This window comes from Doryrhamphus excisus, chromosome 17 (genome assembly GCF_030265055.1).
Source record: "Doryrhamphus excisus isolate RoL2022-K1 chromosome 17, RoL_Dexc_1.0, whole genome shotgun sequence".
Classification (NCBI taxonomy): Eukaryota; Metazoa; Chordata; class Actinopteri; order Syngnathiformes; family Syngnathidae; genus Doryrhamphus; species Doryrhamphus excisus.
In genome coordinates, this window is record NC_080482.1 from 5,799,855 (window position 1) to 5,816,736 (window position 16,882).

Sequence of the window (16,882 nt, forward strand, 5' to 3'; positions counted from 1 at the left end):
AAGGAAAATTATAAGCATAAAATAGTGTGTGTGTGTTAAATATATGTTCTGGCCCCCCCGGACAATTTTGTTAACTGAATGCGGCCAACGAGTCAAAATATTTGCCCACCCCTGATGTATGTACACGGTGCATTTGGCAAGTTAAAAACGTCTTGTATTGCGTTGGTCACACTGCCTCCACTTTATTAGCTTTACTTCAGCTGGCCTCTGTTTCTGTTTGTATCAAAACTAAAAACAACACTAGACCAAAAATGCTAACCGAGACCACTTAAGGTTGCGTTCACTTGTCATTTTTGGTCTGGTTAAAATTAACTACAGTCCATTTGCTCTGCTAGTACAGTTTGTTTGTGAATTCTGCCCAGCACCAAACAGGTGGACCAAGACATCCTGCGGCTGCGTTCACACTTGTTATTCTATTTTAAACAAAGTTGCACCAATTTGGGCTGCTAGTCTGGTTTGTTTGGTCAAGTGTGAACGTGGTCAACTGGACCCAACAGGACCTGAAAAACAGGCGGACTGAGATGTGCCATAAAAGCAGATAGCGGACAAGTGAAAATGCAGTGCAGGTAAGAAGCATTTATCATATAAGAGATACATCGGGAAAATGGGTTTAGTGGTTAAATTCCCTGGAATCTTGGCATCTTAGGATGTTAATAAACAGGGTTGGCCGTTGTTTTCATTTTGGTAGGTTCCTATGATTTCTGCGCTCATGGAATTGGGGATGCAATTACGGAATTGACCAATAATAATGGGGAATCTTGCAAAAATTGACATAATGTGAATGAATGTTGTTGTCATAAGGAGAAGGAACGTTGGTGTGAAGGAGTATTTATCCTTTGGAGGAATTGATCGTGGCAGATACAAACAGTAAACATTTCAAATAAATAATAAAATTAAATAAATAAAGTAAATATTAATGCTAATTTTTAAAATATAATTAAATTTTTTAAATATTAATATAAATTCAATAAATTAAGTAAATATTTCAATTAAACACTTGTGTGTTCATGTGAATAAAGCCAATACCAACTGAAATGATTGTTTCAAGTTGGTTCAACATAATGCTTTTTTTTAAAATGTGGGATTAACTGGTGGATCTATCCCACCTCACCCCTTCAATCAGCTGGGATAGGCTCCAGTTAGGCTCCAGTTAGGCTCCAGTTCACACTAATGACTACAAGCGGAATAGCAAATGGATGGATGAAGCTGTCAGTTCATGATTAAGTCTACTTGTTCGTGATGTTGCTTTTACCAGGCCTCAGTGTAACCTTGGCTTTCTATTTTGTTTAAGAATACTGTATGTGGTTGGTATCAGTTCAGTAACCATGGCAATGGATGTGACAAATGTGTGTATTGTTGGAATGTGCACAAAGTGTACAGCCTTTATTTCCAGTAACCTTTTTTATAACCTATTATTGCCTTATTGCCAACCGTGGACAACAAACTCAGGTTTAAAATCTGCAGGACAACAAGAAGGTGTGAAGATGTGTGTTTTATCTTGTTGTCTTCTATTTGCTCTCTGGTGCTTCTTTAATTATGACTCTTCTGGCTGTACTTCCCCAAAGGTTTATTGCTGTGCTGACTTGGGACTGGAACTTGGTAACTGGAGACTTATTATCACATAAGCCTGTTTTGTTGTGATGCTGTTTGTAGACAGAACTCAAAGTCCAAAATTTATTTAGCGATTAATTCATGGAATTCCATCTTCTGCCTTTTATTGTGTGTGTGTTTTCTCCGGGGACTCCTCCCACATTCCAAAAACATGCTAGGTTAATTGGCGACTCCAAATTGTCCATAGGTATGAATGTGAGTGTGAATGGTTGTTTGTCTATATGTGCCCTGTGATTGGATGACAACTAGTCCTCTTGCACGGAGTCAGCTGGGATAGGCTCCAGCATCCCCGCAACCCTAGTGAGGATAAGCGGCATAGAAAAAGATGGATTGATACAGTATTTTTATTTTTAATTTAATCTTAATTTAGCCATTTTAATGCTTGAAAGCGCTAATTTTAGGCAAAAGTATTAAAAAAAAACGACAAATCGAGCATATTCAACCACAAAACTGTATCATAGTCACTTCATTGCACTACTTCATTGCATTACTGTACATATTACTGTTATTATATATTGTCACATTCATACTGTGCATACTGTTTATAATCTGTATTATCTGCAATAGCAATGTTATAGTCATTTATATCCCTGTATATATCCACACTGTATCATAACCTGTTATAGTTTGTACATAGATCTGTCCATTTACAGCTCTATTCTATTTCTACATTTACTTACTAATAAGGTATTTATAAATTTGCACTTCTGGTTGGATGCTAACTGCATTTTGTTGCCCTGTACAAGTGACATGAGCAATAACAATAAAGTTGAATCTAATCAAATCTAATCTAATCTAATCTAATCTAATCTAATCTAATCTAATCTAATCTAATCTAATCTAATCTAATCTAATCTAAAACACAGAATGATTTATTAATGAATATATATTTTTAAGTCACAAAATTCAAACAGCGATGTGGCAAGTCAAAAAATTCACATATCAAATGCAGCTCAACATTTGCTCCCTTCAACAGGAAGTGACAGAAAGTCACACAAGGTTAAAGCGAATCAATAGCCGGTTGTGATCTGGAAACTTTTGGAGTGAAACAGGTTGTCAGATCTTGCGTACCTATGGCATACCGTTTACTTTTCGTCCTACAACAGCGCTTCTATTCAGTTCATCAAGTGTGTGTAAGCGACCGGTACCATCTGAGCCAACATCTCTCAGTGTCAACGGGCTCAGCTGTGGTAGCGATGGGTTGCGCCTCTCTCCTTATGATATAGTTTGCACAACATGCCTCAGTCCCTGGTGGCCCCTCCAGCTTAACCCACAAGTTCCCTCCGCGTCATTTACACAGGTGCATCCACTGTTTACATTGTGCAACCTGAGTAACTGTCCACACACATGCTTGCATCCACACCTATTTGCAAACAAACACAAATGCTATGTTCGGAGTGTTGCAAGTCATATGCTCTATAATAGATTGAATAGTTCTATTCAAAGCTACAGTGTCGTTTTTTCCCAGCATAGTCTGGTGACATTTAAGTGTTGAATATAGGTTTTCTATTGCAAAGAATTTACATTTTGCAGTGTTAGAGCTTAAAAATGAGAAAAGAAGAAATGTCAGTGAGATTAATGTGAGTAAGCAATGTATTATAAACAGCCATTAAACTGAAATAGACTAAATGTTAATGTTCAAAAAAGGTGTCAGTAATGAGTAGCTGTGCCATTCTTTGGTAATGGTAATGGTTTTATTTCATTTGAACATGCATCAGATTACAATTGAATGCATCACATAATCAGTTCACAGTTCCACATGTCCAAAAGGAGTAGGAAGAAGCAAAGCTTATTAAATCCTACCCCTCCATCTGGTACTTTTACAATCAGTAACTGTTACATTTGTTCACTTCCTGCTTTCCGCATATGGTTTAAGGTTTTTTTTTCATTTTTATTTTTAAATTTTAAAATTATGTTAGTCCCGAACCGAAGTACGAGGTGATATGACCATAAAATGACATAACATAATGGGTACCATGGTAACTGTCAATATAGTGATATGTATAGCACATCATTCTTTCAAATTCCAAATGGGCAATTTTGTGAGAAATTGACAAGATATGATTTATATTCAAATCAAATCAATATTCGACGATAAACACGGCTATTCAGAGTTAGCTTTTTTTTTTTCCATAGCTGGTACTTTCAGTTTGACAGTTCCCACTGTAGCCACACCAAACATTTCCGAGCTGATGTTTTGCATGTCCACTTCATGCTGCCGGATGTTGTTTGCACTACAAACTTTGCAAAGCCAACAACATGGAGGTTGACACTGATATTTGATTGGCATGTGGCTCATCTCCATATGTTTTAAGTGTGTATCCAATGTGTGTGTGTGTGTAAGCAACAACAGGTGCACCAATGTACTGTATATTGCAGTACAGATGTTGTCTAAAGCTAAACCTTTATCTGCACATTTATATGCGATATATTAAGTGCCTACTCAAGAAAAAAAGCCATATACACTCACTGGCCACTTGACTGGGTACTCCTGCATAATACGCACATCTATGATCTACTAGAAGAGTTGTATCAAAAACAGAACCTTCACAAAGAAAGAATATGTTTATGTTTTTATTTTTTATGGATCACAGCTGCAAAATAATGAAAAAACTGCACTTTAGTAAAGAATGTGAGAAACACCATTAAATTTAAAAAATAATCCGTCATTGTCAACAGGTATTCAATCAAGTAAAAGTGATGTTAAATGTTAATTTATTGCTTTTTTTTGTAATTTATTTGCATTTATTAGAAGTGTATTTCCTGCATATAAAACAGGAATTTTTCTATCTTAAAATCAATTTTAGGTGTGTGGAACAGATTACGGGCCGCAGTGGTTAACGCGCAGGCCACACAGCAAGGGGACCCAAGTTCAATTCCATGTTTCCATGTTCTCCCCGTGCATGCGTGGGTTTTCTCCGGGTACTCCGGTTTCCTCCCACATTCCAAAAACATGCTAGGTTAATTAGCGACTCCAAATTGTCCATAGGTATGAATGTGAGTGTGAATGGTTGTTTGTCTATATGTGCCCTGTGATTGGCTGGCGACCAGTCCAGAGTATACACCGCCTCTCGCCCGAAGACAGCTAGGACGACCTTTATGAGGATAAGCGGCTGGAAATGATTGAATTAGTGAATGGAAAAGATTCCAGGTTTTAGACAGACCCTTTTTAAATGTAAATATTTTTGTTTTATTCTTTCCCCAAATGAGTTAAGCATCATCGACTGCCCATCCGTTCCAATGCCTTTTGCCAATGATATGGAATGAGTATGGATGATGACCCAGTGATGGAGTTAATGACAGACTCAACCCCGTGCCCTGCGGGGTCATTAGGATGTCTTCAATGCAGTAGGGTGGCAGATTCAAGCCCTTGAGTTCTTGCTGGGCTACTTAGGACAATAGACTGTTTGACACAAAAAAAACAGCAGAATGACTTATTGTAATAATAGTACTTATTGTACCAGTAATAATGTGGAACAAAAGAAATAAAACAAAGAAATTATGTCACCTTTGTAATGAATTAATGGCATTCACAGTATATTCTTGCAGTGCAGATGACTAAAAATGGGTACGTGACAAAAATATTGGCTATTTCTCCCAATTGTAAAAACGCCAAGGCGGGAACCTCAACCTCTTTTCATCAACGAAAGTCCTATAAGAAAGCCTTACACATTTTGCGCGCTTTTCTTTCTTGGAAAAACCTCCTCATTCCTTTTCTTTTCTTCCTCTTGGAAACACCCACCCCAGGCCACCATGCTCCCACCCCCCTTTTGAATTTTTTTTTTAAAGACTTTCCCAAGGAATGTCATTCAACACATTGAATATGTAGCCTCAAATCTCTGCTGCATACATGTTCCTATTGATTCTCCAAAAATAATTAATCGCTTTAAATAATTTCAATATCTGATTACAGAGGTCCTTGCTATGGTGGAGAGAGAGTGAGGGGGGGGACAGGGTCAAAAAGAGTGAGGTGGCGATGCTTGCCAGGAGATTGAAAAGAGGAGGGAATGACAAAGACCACCATCTGCTACTTGTCTTTCTTGTTGGCGACCTCAAACACCAGTAGACGCCACATCTCTATGATCCAACTGCAGACCGGTGACTGGAATGTTATTGATAGAAAAACGTAGGGGAGTGAGGGTGAAGTGACTCAAAAACACAGAATAAAATAAGCCCTTTTTAAATCTGTCATTGTCATTCTGTTCTCTCTGTTTTTCTGTCATCGTCAAAATCGGAATAAATCATTTAAATTTGTTGCAAAATGGCCGTGTTATTGACGAATGGAGGGTATAGTCAAAAACATACATAAGTCGCTCTGGAGTATAAGTGGCATTTTTTTGCAGGTAATTTATTTTACAAACTACTTGACCAAAACAGACATTACGTCCTCTTGGAAGGCAAGTTCTAACATTAATAAAAGAATATAGAACAGGCTGAATAGATGTAAGATATGCTAACACATGGTTATTCAGCTACAGAAAAGTGTAACATAAACAGTTTTTTGATTTATAAGTCACTCTAGAGTATAAGTCGCAGGAACAGCCAACCTATGAAAAAAAAGTGTGACTTATAATCCGGAAAATACGGTAAGTTCCATCGATTCCTTATTTATACCAACAACCATTATGGTTTTGTGCTACTTAACTTAACGTGTTTCTTAAAGTGATCCCGACACTAAAACCTGTTTTTTTTTCACAGTGAGAAATAACATTGAAAAGGCATATTTCCTGCCTTAGATGTGTACTGCAATGTTGAGATATTTGTTAAACCCACCTATATGGTAATATTCAAACAACGAAGCATCAGTCTAAGTCTTCAGGGATCCAACTGCAGACCGAAAAGGGAGTGAGGGTGAAGTGACTCAAAAACACAGAATAAAATAAGCCCTTTTTAAATCTGTCATTGTCATTCCCTTCTCTATGTCAAAATCGGAATAAATCATTTAAATTTGTTGCAAAATGGTCGTGTTATTGAAGGATGGAGGGTATAGTCAATTAGTGAATGTCAGATAAAAACAAAAATAACTCTGCTTGAACGTCATTGTGAATGATTGAATATAATGGGGTTTCAGTTGCTAAGGGCAACAAGTAGCCAAAACCACTGTTGATTTCGGCAGTGTTCAATAACACCTATTATTAAAATGATGAATCACATGTCATTTTGTGAACTTTTGTACCAGGATTGTGTAGTATTTGTTATTTTCAGCAGTATGTCTATTCATTTTCACATCTAAATTTCCACACAAAATGTGTATTGTGTAAGTGTGTGTATTGTGTAAGTGTAAATTGTACAAATCCACTTGTGGTGTTGGAATGTATTACAGAAAAGGTTGAGGGTGAATAAAGGTTTCTGCCCCATAGAGTGTGCATTGTGGACGCATGCTTCTCGCTGCCCCTCCTTCGGAGAAGTGTGTGTTTTCTTTGTGCTTCAGGGTGGCTGTGGCCTCTCCACCTCCACACCCTTGGGAAAGTGTAACAGGTGTGCCCTCCAGCGCCGCAGCAGCAGGGCCGTGGGGCTGAAGACAGATGGGTGCTGCAACCGCCCTTTTCCCAGCATGCATCTCCTCAGTCAAATCAGCCCCTGACCAACAGTCTTTATTGGTCCAATGCTGACCAAAAAAAAAAACAAGGTAGGAATGCGGTAGCTAATTGCCTCATTATCATCACAAGCGAATAGTCATAGATCAAACACGTTGCTTTTTACAACTTTTACAAAGAAGAAGAAGAAGAGCAAACCAGAAAAAATGTACAAATAACACACTAATAATACATTCTGCCAGATTTACATTGAAAATGATGGATTGCAGGAGTGAAGGAAGTGGCATAGAAAATCGATGGATGGATGGATGTTTTCTCAAATGCGCAATGGTACACTCGCGCTGCCTTCATGGTCCCTACAAATATTAGTACAAATATTGTTTATTTTTACAATGTCCCTTAATTTCATTGAAAGGCCAACATATGTTGCTAGCAGAAAATGCTATCAGCAATGTACCATATTTTGTGGACTATAATTTGCCCCGGAGTATAAGTCGCACAAGGCCAAAAATGCATAATTAGGTAGAAAAAAACATACATAAGTCACACTAGAGTATAAGTCGCACAAGGCCAAGAATGCATAATTAGGTAGAAAAAAAACATAAATAAGTTGCACTGGAGTATAAGTCGCACAAGGCAAAAAATGCATAATTAGGTAGAAAAAAACATACATAAGTCCCACTGGAGTATAAGTGGCATTTTTTGCAGGTAATTTATTTTACAAACTACTACCAAAACAGACATTAAGGCAAGTTCTAACATTAATAAAATAATATAGAACAGACTGAATAGGTGTAAGATATGCTAACACAATGGTTATTCAGCTACACAAAAAGTAAACATAAACAGAAAAGTGTAACATAAACAGTTTTTTCATGTATAAGTCGCTCTGGAGTATAAGTCGCAGGAAAAGCCAACCTATGAAAAAAAAGTGCGACTTATAGTCCGGAAAATACGGTAAGTTCCATCAATTCCTTATTTATACCAACAACCATTATGGTTTTGTGCTACTTAAGGTAACGCGTTTCTTGAAGTGATCCCGACACTTTTTTCACTGTGAGAAATAACATTGAAAAAGGCATATTTCCTGCCTTAGATGTGTACTGCAATGTTGAAATATTTGTTAAACCCACCTATATGCTAATATTCAAACAACGCTTTGAAGCATCAGTCTAAGTCTTCAGGGAATCTAACATACATGTTTTTGGACCGAGAACCAGAGAACGTGCCGAGAATATTCCTTCATATTCCAATGTCAGCTGGAAGATCATGTAAACAAACAACAAAAAGGAAAATGGCAGAAAAGGGGTGGGGAAAAAAATCCTCTTCAGTGTGCATAGCATCGCATACTTGCAAAGACACCAAAGTGTGTCCAGCATTTCAATCATTTCAGGAAGTCTTTGATAAAGAGCAGAGTCTCCCTTTAATAAAATCATGAAAACCAATGCAAACCATTTGGGGGCCATCCCCTGATTGGAGCATTGGTGCATGGTTACAACATCTAACACAATTACTGTAGGCTGTATTGGGGTCAATCGTGAAGCTGTTATCTGTGGACAGTTGTTTTGAAAGGTATAAAAAAATATGACTGCGGTCTGTGGGGTATATCCCTAAATCCAGAAAGAAACTGAAATATTTTCAAACTGGACTTGTCGTGAAAATTGCCTCCTTGGTTTTGAGTCCAACTGATTTATTTGCATGGAGAGAACCACTGGAGTCTATCGGAATTAATAGCAATGGCGTAAGAAAGGCTTATTTTCCGAGTAAGTATGTTCCATTGCAATGCAAGAAGAGAAGCCTGCACAGATGGTTGACTACGAAAGGCAGCTTTTTTTTTCTGAGGACGCTCTCTTCCTTTGCTAATATTTAGCTCCTTCAAAATGCTAATGGATTCGCTCTCCAAGGTTAGCAAAACAACTATAGGAAAGTCTTTAGATCTCAAGCATTTGTTTACAGGATAGATTTAGACTGAATCCTGATTCTAACGTCCTCTCAAAAGTCAGAGCCAAGTGGAATAAACCACTAAGAAACGTCACAACACTTGATTGTCATTACATCATCACCCTTTACCGCTTTCTGGGTGAGATGAGACAGTTAAAATGTTCATAATAAATATTTCCTAACAATAAAGTACGGTGCATACATTTCAATGTTATTTTAGTTTTAATTATTTTAGTATATATGCTACCTCAGAACACTTTTTTAAAAGATAATTTTCCAAAAACAACAAACAACTTGCTCCCAAACGCTCCCGAGGAACTCTGGACTACTGCCGAAATGTACTTTCTACTTTTGTCAGTATAGAAGTTCATAACAAATGAAAAAACCTTTTGGAGGGATACTTGTGGAGAGAAAACTTGACTTAAAACGTCATAACATACTACATACTACATAACATACATAACATACATAACATACATAACATACTACATACTACTACTAACGTACTGTGAATCATTCAAGTTAAAATTAATGAAGCTTTTATCTATAAAAAGGTAATCTCATTTATTTTTCTAGTATCGGATATACACAACTGCCAAGTCCCCAACTACTCGGGACTTTGATCATAGGCCGCACATTTTCCAAAAACAACAAGCAACTTGCGCTCCCGAGGAACTCTGGACTACTGCCGAAACGTACTTTCTACTTTTGTCAGTATAGGAGTTCATAACAAATGAAAAAACCTTATGGAGAGATACTTGTGGAGTGAAAACTTGACTTACAACGTCAAGGCTTCCTGTATCTGAAAACATACAGGACAAACGTTGTATAACATACTACATATTACTACTAATGTACTATGAGTCATTCAAGTTAAAATTAATGAATCTTTTATCTTTAAAAAGGTAATCTTATTTATTTTTCTAGTATCGGATATACACAACTGCCAAGTCCCCAACCACTCGGGACTGTACTTATCACCTCAAATGCCGAGGACTTATTATTGACGTCAACCCACAACAAAAACACAACGTCTTTGATCATAGGCCGCACATTTTGCCTTAAAAATCTCCTTTGTGCGTCTGGTGTTGTGTTGAAGATAAAATCAATTATTAATTGTACATCAAAAGGCATGAAAAAATGTAGTCTTGCACAACAATCCCCCTGTTGAGCAATTTCAGAAGTAAACAACTCATATTATACTTTAGAACTGAAATAAAATGCTATCTTTGCAGCGTCTTCTTCATGTATTATTCACTTCAAGTTGCCAAGAAGAGACTCTAGATGTCGTATACTACTACAAAATTCATTTGGGCAAGTATAAATACGCACACAGAATTCTTAACTAACCCGGGAGCCTCTTTTGGGTCAGGGTGACATTTGCATTGGCTTGTCTTTGGGGTGTTTTCCTTTTTAGATGACCCTCTTGTTCACACACTTTGTGTTATCATGGTCCAAACAATGAACACGCTCAGCGTTATAGTACAGTTGTGAGATAAAGCATTATTACAAACGCTATTACAACAAAAGATCTTTTGATCATTTAATTAGGCGGTAATAATTAGGCTTGATTCCCGAGCTGATTTTATTTTTAAAGTGTGTCTCATAAGCCTTTGCTTCTGCTCGGTTTAACTTTCGTTTTAGAATGCTAGGTGCCATTCTTGCAGTGCAAAACAGACAGTAGCTGACTTTCAGACCTTTGCGATGGTAGATAAGATCGGTATCATATGGATTCCTATAGAATCAGACAGTCATCAAGTCCCCAAAATGAAAGAAAATTGATATTTGGCCATTACAAAAAAATCAAAAGTATTTGAGTGGTGCTTCATTGCATCCTGGTCAAGGTTTTATACCTCGGGAACTTTAAAAAAAAAAACCCGTTTGTGTGTGCATGTGTATTCACTTGGAGCGTGCAGACCTCTAGACAGCTTATTCACAACAGACAGGCCGCAGTAGAATTCTTATCTAGGCCACCTTCACTGATAGTATTGATGGGATTATTGCCCCAAGACTGCTGAATGGAAGAACAAAGGACGTGATAAGTTTGGGTGCAAAGGATTTAAAGTTGGGGAAAAAATACTCATCACTTTTTGAATGGTTGGGTTAAAAGAAGTTTAACTCCAGTTTCTCGGTGTGTGTGTGTGTGTGTGTGATTTGTCATTTGTCAGTAGTCTAGATCTGAACAGTGTTGCATCCATCCATCCATCCATCCATCCATCCATCCATCTTGTCCCTGTTAAGGTCAGGGATGAGCAGGAGCCTAGCCCAGCTGAATTTACACCCTTAATACACCCTTGAGTGGTCGCAAATGGCCCCCAAGCCGCTATTTGGACATCCATGATCTAATGCAGTGATTTTCAACAACTGTGCGTGCCGTGAGAAATCGTCAGGTGTGCCGTGAGGAATTATTCAATATCATATATTTTTTTCATTAACATGTATTAATAATTTTCTGCAAATATTGTCGCGTGTCATTGGTGCAAAGATAAGATTGGTGTAAATTTGTCCGTGTGGCAACACGTAGCCGATTGCCTCGTTCCTCTAATAGACTTTAGTGATGCACATGAGAGGAAGTGGTGATATTTTGTAACATTGTTGGTTGAATTAGTATGCGGATCAAAAGGATCTGCTGTGGCGAGTCCGTAATCAGGAAAAAACTGAAAGAAGCAAATAATATTGGTTATTGGTGTGCTGCAAAATTTTTTCCAATGTAAAAAAACGTGCTGTGGCTCAAAAAAGGTTGAAAAACACTGATCTAATGTAACCATATAAGGCAGTGTTTTTCAACCTTTTTTGAGCCACGACACGTTTTTTTTACATTGGAAAAATCTTGTGGCACACCACTAACCAAAAATGTTACAAAATGTCTCGCGGGCCGCGAGTTTGAGACCCCTGAGTTAAAGGAATATTCCATCCCTGTTCAATTCTTTCCGTTTGAGCAAATAAACCAAATGCAATTGGAATATTTGGGTCCATGTATGCTATTGACATAATGGCTATTGATATAATATCTGCAAATGATTAATAAATGTTAATTATAAAAAGTGATATTGGCTAATTCCTCACGGCACACCTGACGGTTTCTCAAGATACACTAGTGTGCCGCAGCACAGTGGTTGAAAATCACTGATATAAGGTATTCAAACTATGATGACCTTTCCTATAGTTGAGTTTCTTAATGCACATTTTAACAATTTAAAATCAGCTTATGTATACTTTCACTTAATACGGCTGAAATGTAATATTTCTCATGTGTGTTATGAGCAATTTACATCTAACTCGGCTTTTTGCTGAATTACTTAATGTGATCCCGAGGGGTTGTGATGCAAATAAAAAATCATCCTGGATCCAGCATTGAATCTTTAAGGTCAAACTCACACTTTTACACACACACACACATGCAAATACACAACCCAAGTCAATTTTAAACAGTTTGTTTCCCTTCTCACCATCTCGCTTCCTTCTGATGATGAAAGGAATATGGATGCATAAAAAACAGCAGGGGTCAGAGAATAGCTCGCCCCAAGAATAACGGAAGCGTAATAATAAACACAAGTCTTGAGTCAAATTACACGCAGCGGTTGAACATATACACACCCACACACACACACCCACACACACATATACAGACACAGAATGTGAAGCCCACACAAACATGTCCACGTGGGAAGGCACACAAAAGAATCCAATCAATCAACAAAGTATGAAAATGGAACTTAGAAATTAGCTCATTTATTTTGGACAATTAGGGTTATTGAAGTGTGACAGTGAGAATTTAGTGTTCACTGAGGCGTGGGCTCTGCAACAATAGCAGGGAGCCAATTGGGTGTGAGGAGCATTTAAAGCTCTAGTATTTACTTATCAATATAACCAGTGCAATGTGTTGGTCCTCTGGTTTTCCCTTTTTAGATAGGATAGTTGGAGAAAGATTGAAGCAGTCATCCCTATCGTATGTGATATGAGAGCCAGAATTAATCAAGAAATTATATGTCCAAATTAAAAGTTTGGTGGTTCTTTTTGAAATTAATTTTTTCGGAAGCTAAAAATGTAACTGCTGGAGCCTATCCCAACTGTATTCCGGCGAGAGACGGGGTACACCCTGGACTGGTCGCCAGCCAATCACAGGGCACATATAGACAAACAACCATTCACACTCACATTCATACCTATGGACAATTTGGAGTCGCTAATTAACCTAGCATGTTTTTGGAATGTGGGAGGAAACCGGAGTACCCGGAGAAAACCCACGCCTGCACGGGAGAACATGCAAACTCCACAAAGAGATGCCTGAGGGTGGAATCGAACTTCAGTCTGCTAGCTGTGAGGCCTGTGTGCAGCCCCACAAGGCATTCAGAAGAATGAAACTGTAAATGTAGTATTCTATACTGGTCACTAGGTGTCAGTAATATCACTTTAATGTTTGGCGAGACAAGTATCACATACTACACAAATATGTACAAAATATATTATCAATAATTTGGAGTGTTTATATGATAACCATTCAATGATAGCCAATGTTAGCGATAACCATAGCTATATCGCTATATTTAGGGCTTGGGGCATGGAACAGATTAATTAATTAATTAATTAATTAAAAAACACATTGGAATTAAACACTTTCATTGAAATGAATGTGTTATTACACATGCAGTTTATTATACAGTCATATTAAGATGTGTTTATGAAAATGTACTGTACCTATAAATTCACAGCAATGGCAAAACCTCATCAATATAGAATACACATGCTATATATCCTTAAATAAACTCACCAAAGTTGCAATAATTCATCATAAGCTACGGTTTATTATAAAAAAAAAGGGGTGCCGGGTGACAGAGTTCGATTATTCTCAAGTCTGATATCTTAAGGAGACAAATAGAGAGCTGTGGCAGAGGCCATCTATAACGTGATGAATATTTAAGAAGCTATTTTAATAAGTAATACTCAACATAAAAGCAGAGTTTGTTATGGCCTCCCAATTGTCATTACATATTCACATGCTGCTGTTTTTTTTTTCCCCCTGCCATCAGCCTCTCTTTAATATTAACACATCTGCGGATGGATTTTACATTTCTAGGCTAAGTGCGTGAGTCTCTTGCTTGGAAAATAATTTTTCCATTATCATTATTAATGGATTTTTGGTTTGAAATCAATTTATATTCTATTCTGCAAATGAAGGAGACGAGGTTGTATGCCGACATCATCTCCCCTTTGCGTACATTTTTGTTTTGTTATGTCTCTGGTTTATTTTCACGTTCCCTGCAGATGGAAACTTGATTGAAGCTGCTGGAAAAAGTGGGCTACAAAATAAACACTTTTGCAATGTATTACATTTGTAAATGGCTGCAGCATGCATACTTTATTGGTGAAACTCTGGGGGTGTGATTAGGTTTGTATCTGTGTTGATTTTCTATTATAGCATGCGGTAAATGAAGTGAAATGTTTTCTTTTTTGTTAAAAATCTGTTCCAAAATAGTGTCAAAAAAAACAAAAAAAAACAAAAAACAATGGTGATCAATGTAACTAACTCAATTGACTTGGAGGTATTGGGAGTGGCAGAATTGGGAGTGGCTCCCAGCATGCTTTGCGGCACCTGTTTTGTAAGACGTTGCTAAAGTTACTTGTTTAGAATTAACATAATTGTTGTTTATCATAGGGCTGCACGGCGGACGAGTGGTTAGCGCAGACCTCACAGCTAGGAGACTAGGGTTCAATTCCACCCTCGGCCATCTCTGTGTGGAGTTTGCATGTTCTCCCCGTGCATGCGTGGGTTTTCTCCGGGTACTCCGGTTTCCTCCCACATTCCAAAAACATGCTAGGTTAATTAGCGACTCCAAATTGTCCATAGGTATGAATGTGAGTGTGAATGGTTGTTTGTCTATATGTGCCATGTGATTGGCTGGCGACCAGTCCAGGATAAGCGGTAGAAAATGAATGAATTAATGTTAATCACTATAGTACTTGCCCTTTGTGTGCTTATTTACCTGTTGTGCTGCTGGTTGCACGGTAGTTGAGTGGTTAGCATTTTGGCCACACAATCAGGAGATCGTGAAACGTGGGTTGGAGTCTCTCTGTGCAATTTCTATGTTCTGTGCATGGATTTTCTTCGGGAAAACCTATCCCACATTCCAAAAAAAACATGCATGTCAGGTTAATTGGCGACCCCCCCCTTTACATTTATAGGTATGAATTTGTTCAGAGGGGTTCACCACAGCACGAATAGCTGAGATTGAGAATAAGAACATTTGCTTTTTGTGTTACCACTGTTTCCAGATCAGTGGTCCAAACAGATACTGTACATGTTGCACACAGATCAGCATCATAACATCACTCTCAATTTCAACAAGGAGCCCCTTGTGACACTGCTGTTGCACTGAAATACACACACATTTACACACACACACACACACACACACACTGAGGCGAGCAGCCAAAGCAGGCTTGGCACGGGGCCTAATGATGCCCGGCATGCGTCTGCTCTCAACAACAGCAGGATAACACCTGCCAAAATGTACTAATGTGTAAATGTCTCTATTAGCGAGGGGTTGGTCCCGCATGTACAGTATGTCTCTGGGATCAATACTCATGTTTAGAACATGGTCAACTTTGGGTCCGGTGGGCTTGTTGACCATCTATTTCTTACTCAGCATGACATTCGTAGCTGCAGTACATGAAAATCTGCATTGCAGCCAGTTTTGTATTTTTGAATGCATCCTTTAGGGTTCAAATAGTTCATTCTGTGTTTTCTCATTCTTTTCTTTGGCCTGACCTAGAAAAACATCAATCTGGGTGGGATATTACTTTTTAATTTCAATACATATAAACATATCTCTGGTTTGTTTGAATAATTTTACTGCGGCCAAATGAAACAACTTTGACTTTTGTTTTGTTTTTCCCATACAGATAAAAATATAAAATGTTTTACACATAGGAATATCATATATTTCCTCAATTCTCACCTGTGAATCAGAACCGGTGTTCCCAGGACACTGACACTCATACACTTTAATCATAATAATAATAACATTTGTAATGCCGAAGGATCAAGTAGAGCCTTTTAACAGTACAGATTAAACATTACAGTATAACAATTATTATCCATAAACATTTGTCAGAAAATGAAGACAGTGTACGCCTTGGGGAAGCTGGAACCCGGATTATTTCTATTTGGTATAGAATGTGAGCGGGAATGTGGAATTATTGTATACTTAGTGCTAGGTTACATCCACTGTAGCACATCAGTGTTTCAATAACAGAGGAGTTGGGGAAAATTGTGGGATAGTGACCCGGTTTTCCCACCTCTTACAGTTTCACAAGGGCAAAACACTAAGGTCATTTTAGGTTGATTTTCAGTATATATGTATATTTACTGGCTGTACAGTGGAGAGTGGTTAGTGTGCCCGGGTTTGATTCCCCGCTTGGGCATCTCTGTGTGGAGTTTGCATGTTCTCCCCGTGCATGCGTGAAAATTGTCCATAGGTATGAATGTGAGTGTAGTGTGAATGGTTGTTTGTCTATATGTGCCCTGTGTATAGAAAGTGAATGAATGACTGTATATTTACTCAAATATGGATACTCAAATGGCCAAAAAAACTCTTCCAGGTCCTAAAGCAGCAAAACAGCCCCCGGGACATCACACTACCACCACCATATTTTGCTGTCTTTGCAGAATTGTAATTGAGCCACATTGGAGGGTTTTCCAGTGCCTTTTCAGAATTCATGGTTCCATTTATCACAGCAAGTCTTCCAGGTCCTAAAGCAGCAAAAAAGTCCCCGGAACATCACACTACCAC